The 19,158-nt window shown below is 42.2% G+C and overlaps 1 pseudogene; it reads right to left on the reverse strand.

Annotated features, from left to right (window-relative positions):
* Window positions 1–2,451: 2,451 nt before the first annotated feature.
* Window positions 2,452–2,878, reverse strand: LOC117269558 (large ribosomal subunit protein eL27 pseudogene; annotated as a pseudogene).
* Window positions 2,879–19,158: the final 16,280 nt, after the last annotated feature.

A 19,158-nucleotide genomic window follows, 5' to 3' on the forward strand; every position in this document is an offset into this window, starting at 1 on the left:
CGACCGTGTCCCCAGGGGCATCCTGTGGGGGGTGCTCCGGGAGTATGGGGTTGGTGGCCCCTTGCTATGGGCCATCCAGTCCCTGTACCAAAGGAGCGCGAGTCTGATTCGCGTGGCCGGCAGTAAGTCAGACCTGTTCCTGGTGAGAGATGGACTCTGCCAGGGCTGCCCTTTGTCATGGGTTCTGTTCATAACTTTTATGGACAGAATTTCTAGGTGCAACCGAGTGGTGGAGGGTGTCAGGTTTGGTGACGGGAGGATCTCGTCCCTGCTTTTTGCGGATGACGTGGTCCTCCTAGCCCCATCGAACAGTGACCTCCAGCTCTTGCTGGGACGGTTCGCAGCTGAGTGTGAAGCGGCTGGGATGAGAATCAGCACCTCCAAGTCTGAAGCCATGGTCCTCAGCCGGAAAAGTGTGGATTGCCCACTCCAGGTCGGGGGGAGAAGTCCTGCCTCAGGTGGAGGAGTTTAAGTACCTTGGGATCTTGTTCACAAATGAGGGTAGGATGGAGCGGGAGATTGACAGCAGAATGGGGCGGTGTCTGCAGTGATGCAGGCGTTTAACCAGTCCGTTGTGGTAAAGAGGGAGCTTAGCCAGAAAGCGAAGCTCTCAATTAACCGGTCGATCTATGTTCCATCCCTCACCTATGGTCACGAGCTCTGGGTAGTGACCGAAAGAACGAGATTGCGAGTACAAGGGGCCGAAATGAGTTTCCTCCACAGGGTGGCTGGGCTCAGCCTTAGAGATAGGGTGAGGAGCTCGGACAACCGGGAGAGAGCCGTTGCTCCTCCACATCGAGAGGAGCCAGTTGAGGTGGTTCGGGCATCTGGTAAGGATGCCTTCCGGACACCTCCCTTGGGAGGTGTTTCTGGCATGTCCAACCGGGAGGAGACCTCGGGGCCGCCCCAGGACACGCTGGAGGGATTACATCGCCCGGCTGGCCTCGGAACGCCTCGGGGTTCCCTCGGAAGAGCTGATGGAAGAGGCTGGGGAGAGGACTGTCTGGGCTTCTTTGCTGAGGCTGCTGCCCCTGCAACCTGGACCCGGATAAGCTGAGGACGACAAGTACGAGTACGAGTATGAGTACGAAAGGTGTGTTTTTGTGCATTTGGTCTTAGTCTTGCAATATAATAAGAAAGCAAGTTTGTGTGTTTTTGACTTTGCATAGCTTTTGCAGCATGTTTGCTGGGTTTCTTTTTTTTAATTGAAGTGTGGCACTGTTGCTACATTTTTTTTTGGATTACTGTCTGGTTTTGAATTGCCATCATTTCTAAAGCTGCAGCACGTTTCTCCTAATGGGAATGCTTTGAGACATTGTAGCACGCTTGCCCTTGTAGGCCACTGTAATTTAAGGGACTTACAACATAGATTAAAAGTTGAGATACTTTTCCAGTTAAGAAAATTAGCAGCAGTAATGAAGAGACCTGACTACGACTGGTGTTAATTGAAGTTGTTTTATCCATTTCTCTTCCTTACATACTCAGCTACTCTCTGTGCTGAAAAATGGCACTGGCGCAAAGCATAAACTCAATCTGTTGAAAAACCAATTAAGAGTGTTCTCTGTGGTCTCTCTAATTGTCAGCGGTGTTTCTGGGGATAGCCACCAGATTTACTTTGTGATGAATCTGTGTTTTAGGGTAATGGTCTGTATTCTGTGATTCTCACGCAGCCTTGGGACGGTGCCACCTTGGCAATGCTACGTACATGGTTGATTAATCTACCTCTTGTGCCTTGTGTTCCTGCTGTCATGGTGGTTAATGTGTTTTGGTTATCGTACCTACAGTAAGTCAGTGAATTTGAAATTGATGAGCCTGTCCAGGAGACGGAGACAGAGAAATGCAGATTGGAGACATAGCATGCAGTACAAGAAAACAAAAAATGACCCACCTTATGAAAACACAAGGCTACATTACACTGCATTTATCAAGCGTGTCATCCTCACAGGGAAACACATGATATTGCAGTTGCTAAGATCTTTATTCACAGCAGTGAGTAACATTGCAGCAAGAGTCAAGTCATTTACATTATTGTGCATGTGTGTGCAATTTATTCGGCTTCAAGGCAGATGCAGCAGCAGCTGTTTGGACCTGTGAAGTCTTCAAATGAAATGGAAAACATTGGAGAGAAGGAGGGAGTTTTGACAGAACAGGTGGCTGTAAGGGAGAACACAAAGCCAGGTGACTCTGGGGGAGAGGAGATGGAGATGAAAAGGCGAGAGACTTCCTCAGTTACGTACCAACACAGAAACGTTTCAGATCTAAGAGAAGATGCAAAGTAGTTTGTAGTGAGCCATCTTTAATTAATCAAACCACAGGCAGAAATCGCTGCAGCATTCCAGGTATATGAGAGTCTTTGGGTAATGTTACACAAGCACACAATTTGTTGTACAAAACAAGTATTGGATACAATGTTTAGACCTTTATGTTGTTGTTGTTTTTCATTTTAAAATGTTATTTTTGTTGAACCTGGTGAATATAGAATGTAAGCTTTTGAAAGAGCCACTTGTTCTTGCCCGTCTTGTATCTCTCTTTAAACTTGACCTTGGCTTCCCGCCTGGCTTTGCACATGAGAGCAGGATCCTTGAAAATGTCCTTGTTAACAATCGTTTTGTCCAGTGGACTATCCATAGCGTATCTCATGGTTATGGTTGAACACCTTGACAAAGGCCTTGATCTTGGACCTCTTAATAATCTCCCTCTTGCCTATGGTTGTGATCACTTTATGGGGATAGCAGTCGACGTCTGCAACCAGGGTTTGGCTGTAGGGATGGTCAGTTGTGTCATCAATATTCTTGATGATGACAGCTTTGCACTCAGTGTAGTGTTCAGCTAGGACCATCACCACCTTCTCAGGCTTCATGAACTTGCCCATTTTGATGCTATTCCAGACATTTATGATTATCTGGTCCTCTTCTGCCAAACACTAGGGTTAAGCAAACTTTCATTGACTCAAATTCTACTGACTCTTCAACCATTTGATTGGTTGATGGGGGGAAAGATCTGCATGTTATCTCTAGATTAACTAAATCACCACAGTGCAGTGCACTCTACCCAGTAGAGTTGTATGTCCACCAAAGCATTTTTTTTCCTGTAGAGTGCTCAACATTGTGGGGTTGACAGTGTCATATACAACGTAATGAGACTTACTTTTTTTAGCCCAGTAGCTAACATTAGCTACTGGGATGCCACTCCAACAGGAGCTCCAGAGTGATTGTATTCCTTTCAGAAGTTTTATAATCCAGGCTTGAAATGCAGTGTCTTTTTGGAGATTTTATAAAATAAATCCACATTGATAAATCAGACACCGAATGTCTGCTTTGATTATCTGTTTACCAATTAAAAATGAGAGTTGAAAAATGTTTAACTTTGGGTCAAAGGCTGCACTTGTCACTGTCACAAGTCATCCAGTCACAGTGGAGAAGGGGCCCAGCTGGGAAAAGAAACAGTTTGGTGGACACATGGGTTTATTAAAGTAACGGCAGTGACTGTCCGACCAATTAGAATGTAGAAAGACAAGACCGTATTGACCAACCAAACGACCAACTGACCAGAAATTTACACCCCTCCCAAACACTTCTGATGAGCTTTCTTTCTTTCTTTCTCTCTTGCTTTCTTGCTTTCTCTTTACCACTGATGACTCATGTCATACCTGATAAACTTTGGTATTAAGTCCCAGACTCCTAATCAAGCCTGTTACTAAACCAACTATATGAAGTGTTTTTCTAAAGCAGACATGGAGTGTTTTATGCTTTTAAGTGGGGTGCTTACTTAAAGAGCACTTCCTCACGAGGTCAGCTGGTGAGTAAATCGACAAATTCAGAGAAATGTTCATTTAGAGAGTTACTTGACACAATACTTTGTAGCACAATGCTGCTATGACATGAAAAACTCTGCAGCACTCAGAGTTTTAATAGCGACAGTAGGAACATGAGTCATAATGGACACTGGGAATGTTCAATGGTCATTTAAGCATTGGCTTAATATCAGCCCTTAATTATGCTAAAAGCTGTCAAATTTCTTGGAGCACCAAAGAAATTTAGCATTAATTTTAGAATAAAGGGTTCTGCTGGGCAGTGTGAGCTCTGCCCGTTCAGTTGCACCAGAACAAGGGGAAAAAAGAGTTTCTCTCTTTTCCATTGGCTCAGTTTCTCTCATTTTACTACAAAACTGTCCCCTGGTCCAAATAAAAGGCACATCTGTCCACAGAGAATCTTTTTAACAGTGTCATTAAGTGCTACACTTCCCTCGCCTCTCTAAATGGGTGCTAGCTGGCTGCTTCTGGCTGGCACCGGCAACAGCGGGGACTCTCGAAATAATTGGGATGCCATTAAATTGCCCTCACCAGTTGCTGTTAATAAAGCTCTGTTCAACAAAATACCCCAAAGACATCGTCTATTGGATAATTTATACCTCTGCTCTCACATAAACAAGTTACCTTTAAATAAGTAATGGGGCCCTAATTAGCTACAGAACGTCACTCTTTTAGCAAGGACGCTTGGTTGGAGGCTGATGACACACAATAGGGAGAGCAGGAGAATGGATGATTGAGACAGACAGAAACTGGACTGACAGAGAAGTCTTCACGGTTAACAAGCATAAAATCATGTAATTTATTTGATTCAATGGGGGACCATAAAGGGTCTAAACTTTATAATCTCTTAATGAGATTATTCCGATACAGCTGAAGAGAATTTCTCTGAGGTGTGTCTCTGAAATTGCTGTAGTCCTCAGTATCCTAATTCCAGCATTAGTTGCAAAGACATTATATTATGTGTGTCTATACAAATTGCCAGGACAGAAGACTTTGCAGAGTAATTACATAACCCTATGAACACAGTGAGGAAAATAAGGAGATGAAATATTTAGACGAATCAAGCTTCAATTATTGGAGTTCATCTAACATCTGCACCTCTTAATTTTAGAGACAAAGAAAGCGTCAGTATTTCTATCAGTGATGAAATTACTGCTTATATCTACATCACTGGAGACTTTCTTTGTTGCTTGGTGCTCCATTTCATTAGACCTTCTGACACACTCCGCTCTTCAATCACATTTGAGTGGAAAATGGACAAATGCCAAATCGAGGATGAATTGTTGCCAGGAAGTGTAATGCCACCAGGATTGTTTAAACTGTAGCATTTTTCACTTTACTGCAGTGTGATTAAAAACTCATTGTCTTTGAATTCGCACTTGCTTGTTTTGAATGATTTTCCTGATGGTTTCCGGATGGTTTAGGCAATTGCTGTATTTTGCTTCTTGTCTTTTAGTATTCTATTTACAAACTGATAAAATCAATTACCAAATACCTCTGTGGCATGATGGATGCACCAAGTCACTAATGTGGTAGACTCACAAAAGAGCAGGATTCTCAGCAGAGAGCTGCTAAAAGGCCTCAGGCTTCAGCAGTTAGCTCAAGGGCCATTTGCATTGGAAATTTAAAATGTGATAACGCAGTAAGGCTTCAACAAACAATGTTAATTATCGCTTAATCCATCCATCACGTTTTAGATATCAACTAATTGTTCACAGTAGAAAATGTCAGAAAACTAAAAATGCATTTTGGCATATTTGGCTTTATTTCTTCGATGGATAAAGTCGTTTCCGCCAAACACCTTCCGTATGGTACCTTTGGAACCAAAATAAACTGTTAAGGGGCTAGGCTAACCTAGGCTCGATGTCTAGTACTACCCCGCCCCTTATGCTAGCCCAGCACCTAACAGAAGCCTGCTGGTCCCTACGTGCTGTAGGTAACGTGAAGGTGTAACCTGCTCTTACCTGGGTGAGTGCGATACTTCCCTAACTGGAGGGGTTTCGTTGTTTTCGGGGACTCACCCAGCCTGTTGTTCACGTTGTCGAGGACGGCAAACCCGACCCGGCGGTGTCTTTTGTCGTCCCTCAGCCAGCCCGCTCTCGAGTCTTGGTTGTTCAGTTTTATTTTGGTATATTTATATACCGTGAAGAGTGGTGGTGTGAGTTGAGTGTCTGTTTCCAGTCTCCTCTCTTGTCGTTGCTTGTGCTCTCCAGATGACGTCTTTTCTCTTCCCAAACCTCCTTAACAGCCCCAGCGGCTGCCAGTTTGGGTTGATGACCCCAAAACCCCACGCCCCCCTCACGTGTGTGCTTCAGTAGGTCCCTACCACCTGACCAATAGATGCCCAAGAAGACTGAATCCTAACATAAACCCTTCAGACATGGTACCTAGACCCTTGCATTCCCACTGCAAAGAGTACTCTTTCATGTGGGCGGAGTTGTTGTCACTCACTGCTCTGTCCAGCACTCACTGTATTTCCTCCTTTAGCAGTCTGCACCTCGTTTATTGCCCACAGAATGAGGTTGCAAGCCGCATTTTCAGGACAGAATAGAACAGGCTGCAGTGAGAGTCACTCACAATGGGATATTGATGGATTCACTTCGTCAACTCATGCATTGAGTCACAATACAAGTTAACGTTCCACCTTAAAAGTCACTGACAGTTGGCCCATGAATATAGTTATTTTTTGTCCAACTCCAGCTGCTGTAAGAGGCAGCAAAACATCCTTTCATTGTATAGTTACAGATTACTAATGATGTAAAACTCTCCACAGTATGAACAGTGGCTACATGAGCCTTAAAACCAGCCACAATTTGGCCCTGAGCAGAGTGACCGTCCGCTATTAACCAATCAACAGACTGCAGTGTTCACAGCTTCACCTTTTAGTACCAGATCTGTGTGCTAGGTACCCCAACAGAGGGGTGATCAAAGATGGGGACAGTGCAGAACGGTTCCATTGGTACCATCCACAACTTTTTACAGTGGAAACGGAAAAAAAGCATACTGAACTGAACTGTACTGTACCGTACCGTACTGCTTGGTGGAAATGAGGCTTGACTTTAAAGGTGAATTATGCATGATTTTCAGAGAAAAACAATGTATTGACTCATAGAAAAATAATAACTCTCGATCATCACTAAAGGCCCACTTGAAGTGCATGGCGGTCTATTTAGGGACAGATACTCTGTCCTCTGCCTGTATTCTCTTATTTTGCTGTGTTCGGGACATTAGTGGTCACAGTGCGCAGGTGATGTTGGGACTTTATAAAAAGTTAGTGATCTGCCAGAATATAAGCGGCACATATCCAAATGGAAAGCTACGAAACTGCGGACACAGCACCAAAAAACACTATATATATATATAAAATAGTATTATAATATAATGAGGTGAATCGCCAAGTGGACAAACCTCATTCCAAACAGAGAGTGAATCTGGGGTTGGCTTTCACTTTTACTTTCACTGGCAATACTGTTTAGGAACAGTAACCAACAATTCCTGTAAAGTATACTATAGCAATTGAGGGATTATTAAAATTAAGGAGATGAATTGTTTCAGCATTAAAGTAAATCTACCCTTTGGTTGCCAGCTCTCCTCTGTGTCCAGCAAAAACATGCCTCAAATATTCATATACTGTGTACCATACTCCACAGCAAGTGGGTCATTACACACTTGGAATCGATGTCAGTGCACCTGTTAATCCATTAATTCTACTTTTTCATGGCCTCCATGATCATGCTGAATTTGCGTTTCTTGCATTTAAATCATATATGGTGCCCTTAATATGGTTACAGCCACATATGGCTACATCCAGCATACACTGTAACACAAGCCCTGTCCCTGTGCATTTTTCCTTACACACACCCAACCTTATTCCAAACACATGAACACAAGACACATTTACATTAGTGCTTCCCTCATGCATGCTTAACACCCACATGTGCCGCTCAGTGACCCCTTCCTACAAGCACACAAACACAATGCCTCCACACTGGGGACTCATTAATTCACTGGCTGGCAAGGGAACCCCCCTTTGGGACAATGCAACGCATGGACGTGTCACATAATCCTGCTGACACTGATAGCCAGGGGTTTCAGCCTGCAAACAAGGTAACAAGCCACTGAGAGAGCAAGAGGTCTGTAAATGAGAGAGGGAAGAGGGGACGACTTAGAACTAAAGATACAGAAGAAAAATACAATGAGGATGAGGGAACAAAGGAGTTCAGCCAAGGAGAGAAAACAAGAAAGAAAATGATATAAATGAATGAGAATGGGACAGTGAGACAAAGAGAAAAATAAAGAGACTGCAAAGGTATCAGATACCTCGAATATAAAAAACTGTGTTCTCTTTGGGACACAATAAAACAAACAACGCAGAGCAAATGGATCCATTTGAGAAATGGAGAATGCCATAGAGGCCCATAGGGCTTAACACATTTTTAAAATCCCGTCAAGTTATAATATCACAGTGTTAGCTTATTGTACATGGTGTGTTTTCCGCGTTAGGGACATCAGGGTAGAGCACATCAGCACTTGTTGTCTTGGATTTTAGGAGAAAGGGCACAGGCCTGGAAACGCAGTGACATTTACAGAGGGGAGGTGGCCATGTGAAGATTGGAGGTAGTGAAAAAGTAACAAGTTGTGGGTCTTCAACCACATCAGTGTCACATCTTTGATATTTAAAAAAAGTATTACATGTCATTTGTGATATTGTTGATATGGCTATATCATTCACAGGCCAAAGAAGATTCTGGTACCACTCAGTAAGTTCAGAGTTTGGTATTTTGTTATATTATCATGTATATGTGAACTTGAGGTGATCCTAAAAAAAGGGTATGCAATGCTTAGTTATTTGTTCAATTGCCAGATATAATAAATGTGCAGATTTTACTCGTGCATATCTCAGATGTCGATACAGGATGAATTGGCTTTACTCACACTAATGCTAAGGCTTTCATACAGTCTGGAGATCAGGGCAGATTGACCCATAAACCCAGCCATAACTTGGCTTTTCATCTGGCTGACATTACATTAACTGGTGGTGAATACCAGCGGCACAAGAATAGAGCCATTCACAGCTGTGCAACTGCACACAAAAGCAACTGGGAAAGGGGAAGTGAGACGAGCGAGTGCTTTTCAAGTACGTTATACATGACAGGTGCACTTGCTTGCTTGAATGTGTCTGAGCAATTACATTTTAGAGACTGAGAGCATCTCCTCCACTAGTCGTTTTAAAGTCAGAGTAAAGGTTTAGTTCTTTTATACATATGTCAATGAGACGTTGAATAACACCACTCAACCCCTAGATTCCCTAAAAAAAAATCAGTTTCATGTTGAAGCAAGCAGGTGGCTCCTCTGAATCTCTGTGTGTTTCTTCTTTACTGTGGTGCACCCTTAATTGCTTCTTAAGCTCTGGCGAAATCCTTGCTCTGGGTTCGATTGTCATCAGTCATTGTAATTGGTCCAAAAGAAAACAAAGAAATGCACATCTCCCCTAGAGATTTCCCCCAACAATATTGACTTGATAAACGGCTCTGGTTAGATGCTGTGCTTGGATTGGCACTGCAGATGTCTTCAGAGAGGTAAGTAGTTTCATTCATCTCTTCCATTCAACAGCATTTCAACTGGTGCAGTGAATCTTGATAAGTAGAGAAGCACATTAGGAATGTTTTCTTGATAACTCCATAGGGTAAAAGCTTTTTTTCCCCTTCATGTCCCATTTCAGCAACACCAGCTAAAAGCAGAAATCCTCTCCAAAACATCAGCTTCACTGACCCATCTGTTTAGTCTGACATTTCCCCTTTTGTCTCCTCCAAAACTTTTTCCCTTTAGAGCCCAAAAGAATCGACTTCTGTCCCACTCAAAGGCCAAATCACAACAGAGTTGGATTGTGCATGGTTATGTGTGCTGTATCAAGGGCCAGGGAAACAGCTGCAGAAGCACTGGGGCAGGTGCGATGGGGACAGCAAAGCAGGATGGCGGGGAACATCTGCTTAAGTGCTCTCCAACTCACGGAAAGAGATGAGAGGCGAGGCTAGGATGGGGAGTCAGTGGCTTGTGAAATGTCGATCCAGTAGAGCATGATATAACAAACCTTTGACACAGGTTTTACGCATGGTGCAAGCCTCTTAACACGTAATGTTCAATACACTTTTCAAACGTCCCTTTCTGACGGTGTTGCATATATGTATTACAAATATGAACGTAGTCTGATCCACCTCCTGTTTCTCCAGCAAAATAAGATAAATGAAAGAGAGATAGAAGCACACGAAACAGATGGACTTTGAGGAGAGCAAGCTATTAATAATTACTTACACCACATCTTTCTCTACCATCAAGTCACTCTTTTGGAAGGAGCTCTGCGGTTGTTGGAAGAGAGCTAAGAAGTAAAAAATATATAACAGACAAGAACACACTGTTTTCAGTGCAGCTCTGTGTCATAAAATTTGGAATTTGGAAATTTGCTTTTGCAGTTGCTTCACATCCTGTGGAGTTAGTGAGCAGATATAGCTTTTTTTCATATGACTTCATACATCGGTGTGCTGTCCAGATGGAAGGCAAACACTGCGCAAATGCTGTTTATGGCTGTTTGAATCAATCAAATTGAAAAAAAACAAAAACAAACAAACATGGGGCACATTACGTCCCAAACACAGTAGGTTGTAAAGGGTAGAGAAAAAAAAAACTCACTGAGAAACAGCAGCAGATGTGGATCAAAACATCTGTCTTCAGTCTTCAGGGGAAGAGTCAACTGATGTCAAAAAGTTAACATTAGCGTTGTGTTAAACATCCCTTGAGTTGGCTGCAATTACAATATGCTGTGAGAACTTCACCATGCTGTTAGTCATAACTAGGGCTGTTGTCTCCTGGTCGACTGGTTGATTATTTGGTTATGTTCTTGTCCGACCAAATTCTCATTGGTCGAATAATCACTGTGTTACGTTCATAAGGAGAAAAGTGCTACATCAATACCTTTCCAGGATTAATCCATCATTTCCTGAGATGGGAGGGACAGGCTAAACTTGAAAATGGGGGTGTTTTCAAAACACACCTTTGTTGACAGAAATTTGAACTCGCCCACCCTCACACTCAGCGTCGCGGTGACGCAGACCTCGTGTCTGTTTCTGTATACTGACATCATTTCCCTCAGTGGAAACAAAGCTTGTATTTACTTGTATTTCACAGATAATAAACAATAAATTGTGAAGACAGTAAAGCCTCCACTAAAATAGCATTTTAAGTCTTGTGTGTGATTTATCCTTCAGGGATTTATACTTCGGGATTTATCCTGGCTTCATATGAGCAGAGGAAATCTCTGCTCGTCACTAGGCTAATTTATACAATGTAAAATGCCATAGGCTTGCGCTAATAACGTTAGCATGTTGTATTTGTTTGGGAAACGTGTTTAGTATAAGACAGTTGTTTTGTCGGTGAATGTTGTGAGTTGTAATGGAGCCAAATTGTGTGCCGTTACCTTTGTTAAATGTTGCTGTTGTCCCTGGTTTTATATGAGCAGAGGTAAAGATCGCCAGCTAGGCTAATTTATACAATGTAAAATGCCATAGACTTGTGCTAATAACGTTAGCATGTTGTATTGGTGGGGTACAGGTGTCCAGATAAAGACAAGTGTTTGTCTGTCAATGCTGTGATTTATAGTGCAGCCAATTTGCGTACTTGTGTTTGAAATTGTCTCTATTAAGCCATATTTAATGTGTGTTTTGAATCAACTAAACTTTACAGCACTTAACAGAGTCCTCCACCACCGACTAGCATTTTGGAGGTGTAACTGCAGAGTGACAGACACACCACCGCATAAGTAAAAATAATGTGCAGATTTTATTTTTTTTTTTTTTCACGACTAATTGATTAGTTGAAGATTATGTACGACTTCAGTCGGCCAAGATTTTCTTTGGTTGACTACAGCCCTAGTCATAACCCACATTTTTAATGGTGTTGCACCAGACCTCTGGGAAGTGTTGATCTAGTAGGTATAAAATAGGAGCTAAGGTTAGCTAGTAACGTTAGCCTGACAGCGCTGCATCCATTTAATGTTTCAGAGCTGAAATATAAAAGACACTTATACTCAAGCACGTTTGCGCACCCTGCCAAAAACAAGATTGTAGTCATCTCAGTTGTGGACCCAACTGCACAAAAAATAGTTATAGTCCACTAACGTTAGACTCATGTAGTATTAGTAAGGTAAGGAGGTCTGGAGGATGATGCAGTTTGTAATGACAATCATGTCCACACCAGGCAAATCAGTCAAGTTTTGGGAAAAGTTGCTTTTCTTCATTTCACGTGTATCACATCCAACTTGAGTTGAATTTTTCTGAATATGCCAGCTGCCTGTAGGTTCATCCAGCCCTTTTATATTGTCACATTCCCTTTTTCCAGATTATGCAGCATGTGGATTTATCACTTCCCGCCCTCTGTCTGAACTTTGTGTGTCATAGACACGTGATTGCACACAACCTAGCCTATATGGACAGCACCAGTCTGTCATTGCAACCCACATTGTGGTCGGAGGGTGTATTATCCTAAATCCCTGTTAACAGGATTCAAGCATGCTGCTGCCACCTTTCATCTACTGTTACCAAGCCCAGCCATCCCCCCGTCAACTCCATAGCATCACTGCCTTAACGCTGCGGGAAGTGCGTCAGATGAAACATAAGTAATAAAACTCCCCAGCCTTTTCAGCTGGTACAAAAGAGGATTGACGGCTACATTTGCTACTGTAGTATATAGCAACATCCTTGAATATTATGGCATTGTCAATGGCTGACACTTCAGCACTGCTTTAGCAAACTCCTGTTGCAGCTACTATAACAGAACCATGGTCAAATGGCTCCTTCTTTGTTTTTTGTATTTATCCATCCTGCAAATGTTGTTGCTTCCTGCTGCAGAGTGAATCTTGTACCATAGTCAAAGTTTTTTTTTGCTAATTTTATAGAGGATAAACAACTTGTTCCACCATCTGCTGTAATAATAGCTGCTGAAAGCTTTGGGTCCATTTGGTACCGTAAACTGCTTCCACTCTGTGCTATTAAACAGTCCAGCATGTCTCCAACAGAATCGGACCTTGTTGCACTCATATTACAACACCACAGCTTGCTTACTAGAGAGTTAACTGTACTCAACAACCTCCCATTTGGGCATTTACTGTAGCTGAATACGATAACTGTTTTTTGCTGCTGTTGTTTATTGTTTTATTCATCTTTCTTTTCCTTTCCTCATGTTTTTCAGAAAGACAAAGACGACCCAAGAGTGATGCAAAGAGTGAAAAGTTGAAGGTTAGAGGTGAGTTAAGAGGTCAGTCATTACATTTGACATCTTTCTCCCTCACCGCAGGCTCATTAATTTAATCACAGGGGCCTCTACACAGTGAAATAATGTGATTGTTTACGTCGGGTGATAGCATGAGGCTTAGGGGAAAGTGAAATACCGCCTCCTTTCAATCAGATGTAATGGGTCATAACTGCGGAGCTCAAACACCGCACGGGTGTGATTTACCGCCGACATGGATTAACGGAATGAGGGAGATTTATTCAGACTTTATTGAACATAAATAAAGCGGGCCGTGTGCTAAACTGTGACACTTTCTCATTATGCCCTCCATCAGTGTTGACTTTGTGGCTGAAGAGGGATATTTGTAGGAGGCACATGCACATACTTATTCCCGCGTTGACCCCAAACTATGTCTGTGAACACCTGGTTGTATGTGTATCATGAAGGTGGAGAGGCGTTTTCACATTCAGGAGGAATTTATTCAAGTCCACAATGACGCCAGCAAGCAGCAGTAAAACCAGAGGTTTTGCCGTCCTGCTGTGGGTGACATCATTACATCCCATGACTGTCTATTTCTCCATCTGTCTGGTGGACTAAAAAAACTTGTACTTAATTTAAATCAGAACTGCAGTCCTTTTATCAGACACATAATTTCACTAGAAATAACATAGCAATAAATGTACTGGTATGTATTCCTCAGTTTCACGAGATGATATGACTGCCAGTCCAACATTCTGTAAGAACATTATATAGCCTGTAGTCTCCTGAGCTATTAAGAAACTCTTGAATGTTTGATGTTCCAGCCCACTGACTAGACTTTATGTTCATTTGAATATATGCTTCTTAAATCCTGAATGGAAAAATCACACATAAAGAATATGCCTTAAAATTGTATATTCTTTAGCTTTACTGAAGAGGAAAAGTTGAAGCATCAAACGCTTCTTTAATTTCCAGCAGCTTCAATCCACCTTGGTGTTTCGCTGCCACTCATAGCCACATGCCTCTGATTCAGCCCAAACCTGGGAGACAATGTTGGACAGCAGGGGAAACAACTCATTAAACTTACAGTACAGGCCAAAAGTTTGGACACACCTTCTCATTCAATGCGTTTTCTTTATTTTCATGACTATTTACATTGTAGATTCTCACTGAAGGCATCAAAACTATGAATGAACACATGTGGAGTTATGTACTTAACAAAAAAAGGTGAAATAACTGAAAACATGTTTTATATTCTAGTTTCTTCAAAATAGCCACCCTTTGCTCTGATTACTGCTTTGCACACTCTTGGCATTCTCTCCATGAGCTTCAAGAGGTAGTCACCTGAAATGGTTTCCACTTCACAGGTGTGCCTTATCAGGGTTAATTAGTGGAATTTCTTGCTTTATCAATGGGGTTGGGACCATCAGTTGTGTTGTGCAGAAGTCAGGTTAATACACAGCCGACAGCCCTATTGGACAACTGTTAAAATTCATATTATGGCAAGAACCAATCAGCTAACTAAAGAAAAACGAGTGGCCATCATTACTTTAAGAAATGAAGGTCAGTCAGTCCGTAAAATTGCAAAAACTTTAAATGTGTCCCCAAGTGGAGTCGCAAAAACCATCAAGCGCTACAACGAAACTGGCACACATGAGGACCGACCCAGGAAAGGAAGACCAAGAGTCACCTCTGCTTCTGAGGATAAGTTCATCCGAGTCACCAGCCTCAGAAATCGCAAGTTAACAGCAGCTCAGATCAGAGACCAGATGAATGCCACACAGAGTTCTAGCAGCAGACCCATCTCTAGAACAACTGTTAAGAGGAGACTGCGCCAATCAGGCCTTCATGGTCAAATAGCTGCTAGGAAACCACTGCTAAGGAGAGGCAACAAGCAGAAGAGATTTGTTTGGGCCAAGAAACACAAGGAATGGACATTAGACCAGTGGAAATCTGTGCTTTGGTCTGATGAGTCCAAATTTGAGATCTTTGGTTCCAACCGCCGTGTCTTTGTGAGACGCAGAAAAGGTGAACGGATGGATTCCACATGCCTGCTTCCCACTGTGAAGCATGGAGGAGGAGGTGTGATGGTGTGGGGGTGTTTTGCTGGTGACACTGTTGGGGATTTATTCAAAATTGAAGGCACACTGAACCAGCATGGCTACCACAGCATCCTGCAGTGACATGCCATCCCATCCGGTTTGCGTTTAGTTGGGCGATCATTTCTTTTTCAACAGGACAATGACCCCAAACACACCTCCAGGCTGTGTAAGAGCTATTTGACCAAGAAGGAGAGTGATGGAGTGCTGCGGCAGATGACCTGGCCTCCACAGTCACCGGACCTGAACCCAATCCAGATGGTTTGGGGTGAGCTGGACCGCAGAGTGAAGGCAAAGGGGCCAACAAGTGCTAAACACCTCTGGGAACTCCTTCAAGACTGTTGGAAAACCATTTCAGGTGACTACCTCTTGAAGCTCATGGAGAGAATGCCAAGAGTGTGCAAAGCAGTAATCAGAGCAAAGGGTGGCTATTTTGAAGAAACTAGAATATAAAACATGTTTTCAGTTATTTCACCTTTTTTTGTTAAGTACATAACTTCACATGTGTTCATTCATAGTTTTGATGCCTTCAGTGAGAATCTACAATGTAAATAGTCATGGAAATAAAGAAAACGCATTGAATGAGAAGGTGTGTCCAAACTTTTGGCCTGTACTGTACATAAATGCCATATCTGGTAACAAACAGCAAAGAAATGCCAGGCTGCACCTAGAGTTACAGAAGAGTTGCCGGCATGTCTTTGAATTTCTAATCTTCATGGCATTACTTGGCAGAAATATGCACTGATTCACTTTCTTTTGTTGAGTTTTTGGAATTTAGTTTAAAATTGTGAGTCATTTTAATAGAAGTAAGTTCATGTCATAACCAGCTTCACCAAGATTTTCATTTTTTGAAATCATGTAGTTTTGAAGTAACATCCAATTTCTTTGTGACTGACTTAATTAAATTCTGATGTTAAGTATGGTCACCCTGAAAGTTGACATACAGGTGAGATGCACATGTGAAGGATTAAACCCAAAAGGTTGGACATACTTTCCACACTGAATGTCTGTCAACAGCTGCAATTAAGTGGACACACACGCATCTCCATTCATAGTACAATTGAGAGTCCGCGTCAGGACCCACCAGTAAATGGGAGGGCTGGAGCTGAGCATACCATCAGGGTGAAACTGAAACTTAGAAGGTGCCACTGTGTCTGGAGTGAGTTTCTGTTGAATATCCAACTTAAAACTAACTGCATTATGGTGAGGTGGCTGGGACTAACTTGATGGCAGTGTTTTGGACCGGACTGGGGTGTGAAACAAGAGATTGGAGCATGCACAGTTGGCTTGCTGTGTGTACTGTCTGTGTAGTAACAAAAAAATGGACTGCACACGGATGTCTATATAGGAGTCCGTGCGGACATGGGTGGATAGCAACATTGCCACGCAGACCCTCACAGACATGCGGCCATGTCGATGAGGAAACTATGAATTGGCCTGAAGAGAGCAGCAGATTTTGTATCCACGTTTGCTGGAACAATCGCTGAACTCCTTCTCGTTTATCTCCTCTTGCCAGGAAGAGAAAGAAATCGAGGTTGAAAGCGTATCATGTGATCAGTTAAGGTGCCTATGGCAGGATTACCCCTGTAATAACAAGTCAGGACGGGTACCAGGAACGAAAATATAGACAGCGCAGGCAGTGTAATTGCACTGGGGCCCATGGGGTGGAGGTGCCACTAGAGAGTGGACCTTCCAATGACATGTTGTGCGGAGAACAGGCTCTTGCCACTGATTCAGATTGCCACCTTAGGGATACATCTTTGATCAAAGAAGAACTTGCCTTAAATCAAAAATAGTGCCATTTGATGTATGTCCTCTCAAAAAGGCAAACAACAGTGAGTAGTGGTCTGTGACAGAAATCATATCATGAATAATTTCTTGTGTTATTTGGTATTTTTGTCATATACAGATATGAAATGATGATTGCTGGGTAATATGTATGTTGTCCATGACCAGATGATATATGGTACTGTAGCTACTTACAGTGCAAAATCTGTCAAGACTGACAAGTTGAGCGTATCTGCAAGCTGAGCGAGCAACACAAACACATATTTTATGAGCGCATTGTTGGTGAAATATATATACAGTATGCCTAATGTTGGACTTGATAACAAGTAGTTAGCACATAATAGGGCCTGTCATAATAGTATGCACTGGGGCCTGTCATAACTACCTTATACCACCATTGGGTCAGTTGTGTAAAGGGAGTGCTGCAACATTACTCAGTCTATCTTATTAGCCACTACAACATGAGGTCCAGTAGTGTCCACTAAAGAGTGCACTATGATTCCAAAGTCTATGGTTTTATCCCCTGTACTCATTATTGCAGAGCAAGTATCAGCAGGTGGACGGTGTGGTGAAGTGGAATAGAAAAGGAAAGGAGCCGGGGCTTCATAGTGAGATATCCATAACCCGGATAATTAATCTTGTGGAAGCGCTGGCAGATTGATTAGCCAAAATAGATTGCAGGTGATATGGAACCTAGTTGTTGCGGTGAACCATAATGTCTGCATTATTTCATTTAGTTCCGCTTAATGTACCAAGGCTATGGCACCTTCACGTTACCTGGCATGGGAAATTAATTGAAGGCTCTCCCAGACTCATACATCATAGTTTGAATATGTTATTCTGGGGTGGAAGTCACATTTTTTAACTTCAGAGGCAGACGGAAGCACTTTAGAGGCTCCAGCATGACCCTCACCTCGTAGTAAAGCAGTACCCCTCATTTTCAGAAGGTTAAGCTTCACCTCAGTGCATGCAGGACACATTATTAGTACTTACCTTTTAGTGTCTTTGTAAGTTTTAGCTCTGAAACTTCAGATTATGTGAACTTTTCATTTTTGAGTGCTCTACAGTTTTAGATTTTTGGATGCATTTCCTTTTCCAACTAGTTCCAGGCAGTGGCTGCTTTCCATTAATTTCTGTCTAATATGAAATTTAATTAGAAGACTCATGAAACTTTAACTGTTCAGTAACATTTAACAGTTGGTGGTAAGTGGTGTTATTATTTTATCATCACAGAATACAACAGTTGTTAAAGTGCAGATTGATTTGAAAAGCATACACTGCATGACCTCACAGCAATCTTGTAGCTGGTACGTAAGAAAGATAAATGTTTTACTGAGAAACACAAATCAAGTCGACAAATATATATTGATACTGTACAAAAATAAATGCAAACTACTGGATTCCCACAGTGCAAGAGAAAATATATTTTCTTTTCTAAAAAACATTTTGTGTGTTTGAGTAAATGGACTAAAACATGTAAAAAGGTATGATATAAAGACTACACAATATGAGCATGTGTACTTATCCTGTTCCTACTAATTGTGGAGGAAGACAGAGCCTACCTTCTTTGCTTCACTGGTATTATATAAGTAAAAAGTGGTTTGTTGGAGAGTGAAATCAGTCCCACGCACCTTACTGATTACCTGTATACACCAACACATGAAAGATGACAAGCTATGATTGGTCCAATCTGTTGTCTGCCACGTCTCTCAGCCAAGCAAAGGCAAGGATATCTGAATCTATGATTACAGCCCAGACGCCAGAATAAGTTGTTGGCATTGTATGTTTCTGCAAACCAGGGAAATGTTACATTTGTACGTTTTATACTCATATCAACGTCTCTAAATTGACGCAGTTCTGATCACATGTATATGAGCTGACTTTGTGATTGGGAGACGGAGGGGATGGTGGATGGTGTAATTTCTAGGCGAGATGGCAGCAAAGCTGCAGATCACTGTTCAAGACCAACAAACAAACAAAAAAAAGTGGTGTTTTTTGGCATTTTGTGCAGTGTTTGTGTCACCAAAGGAGAGGCATAAGCACCATTTCCAGCAGCAATGGTGCCACCAAAAGCATTTTGTTTTTCAGTGAGCCATTGGCCACATTTCCAGCTGTGATTGTTCCTCAAATAGCTGATGTTTAAAGCCAAAACCCGATCCTTTCCTCACCCTTTTTGTGCCTAAAAGCAACCACACAATA

This window comes from Epinephelus lanceolatus, chromosome 11 (genome assembly GCF_041903045.1).
Source record: "Epinephelus lanceolatus isolate andai-2023 chromosome 11, ASM4190304v1, whole genome shotgun sequence".
NCBI classification, from domain to species: domain Eukaryota; kingdom Metazoa; phylum Chordata; class Actinopteri; order Perciformes; family Serranidae; genus Epinephelus; species Epinephelus lanceolatus.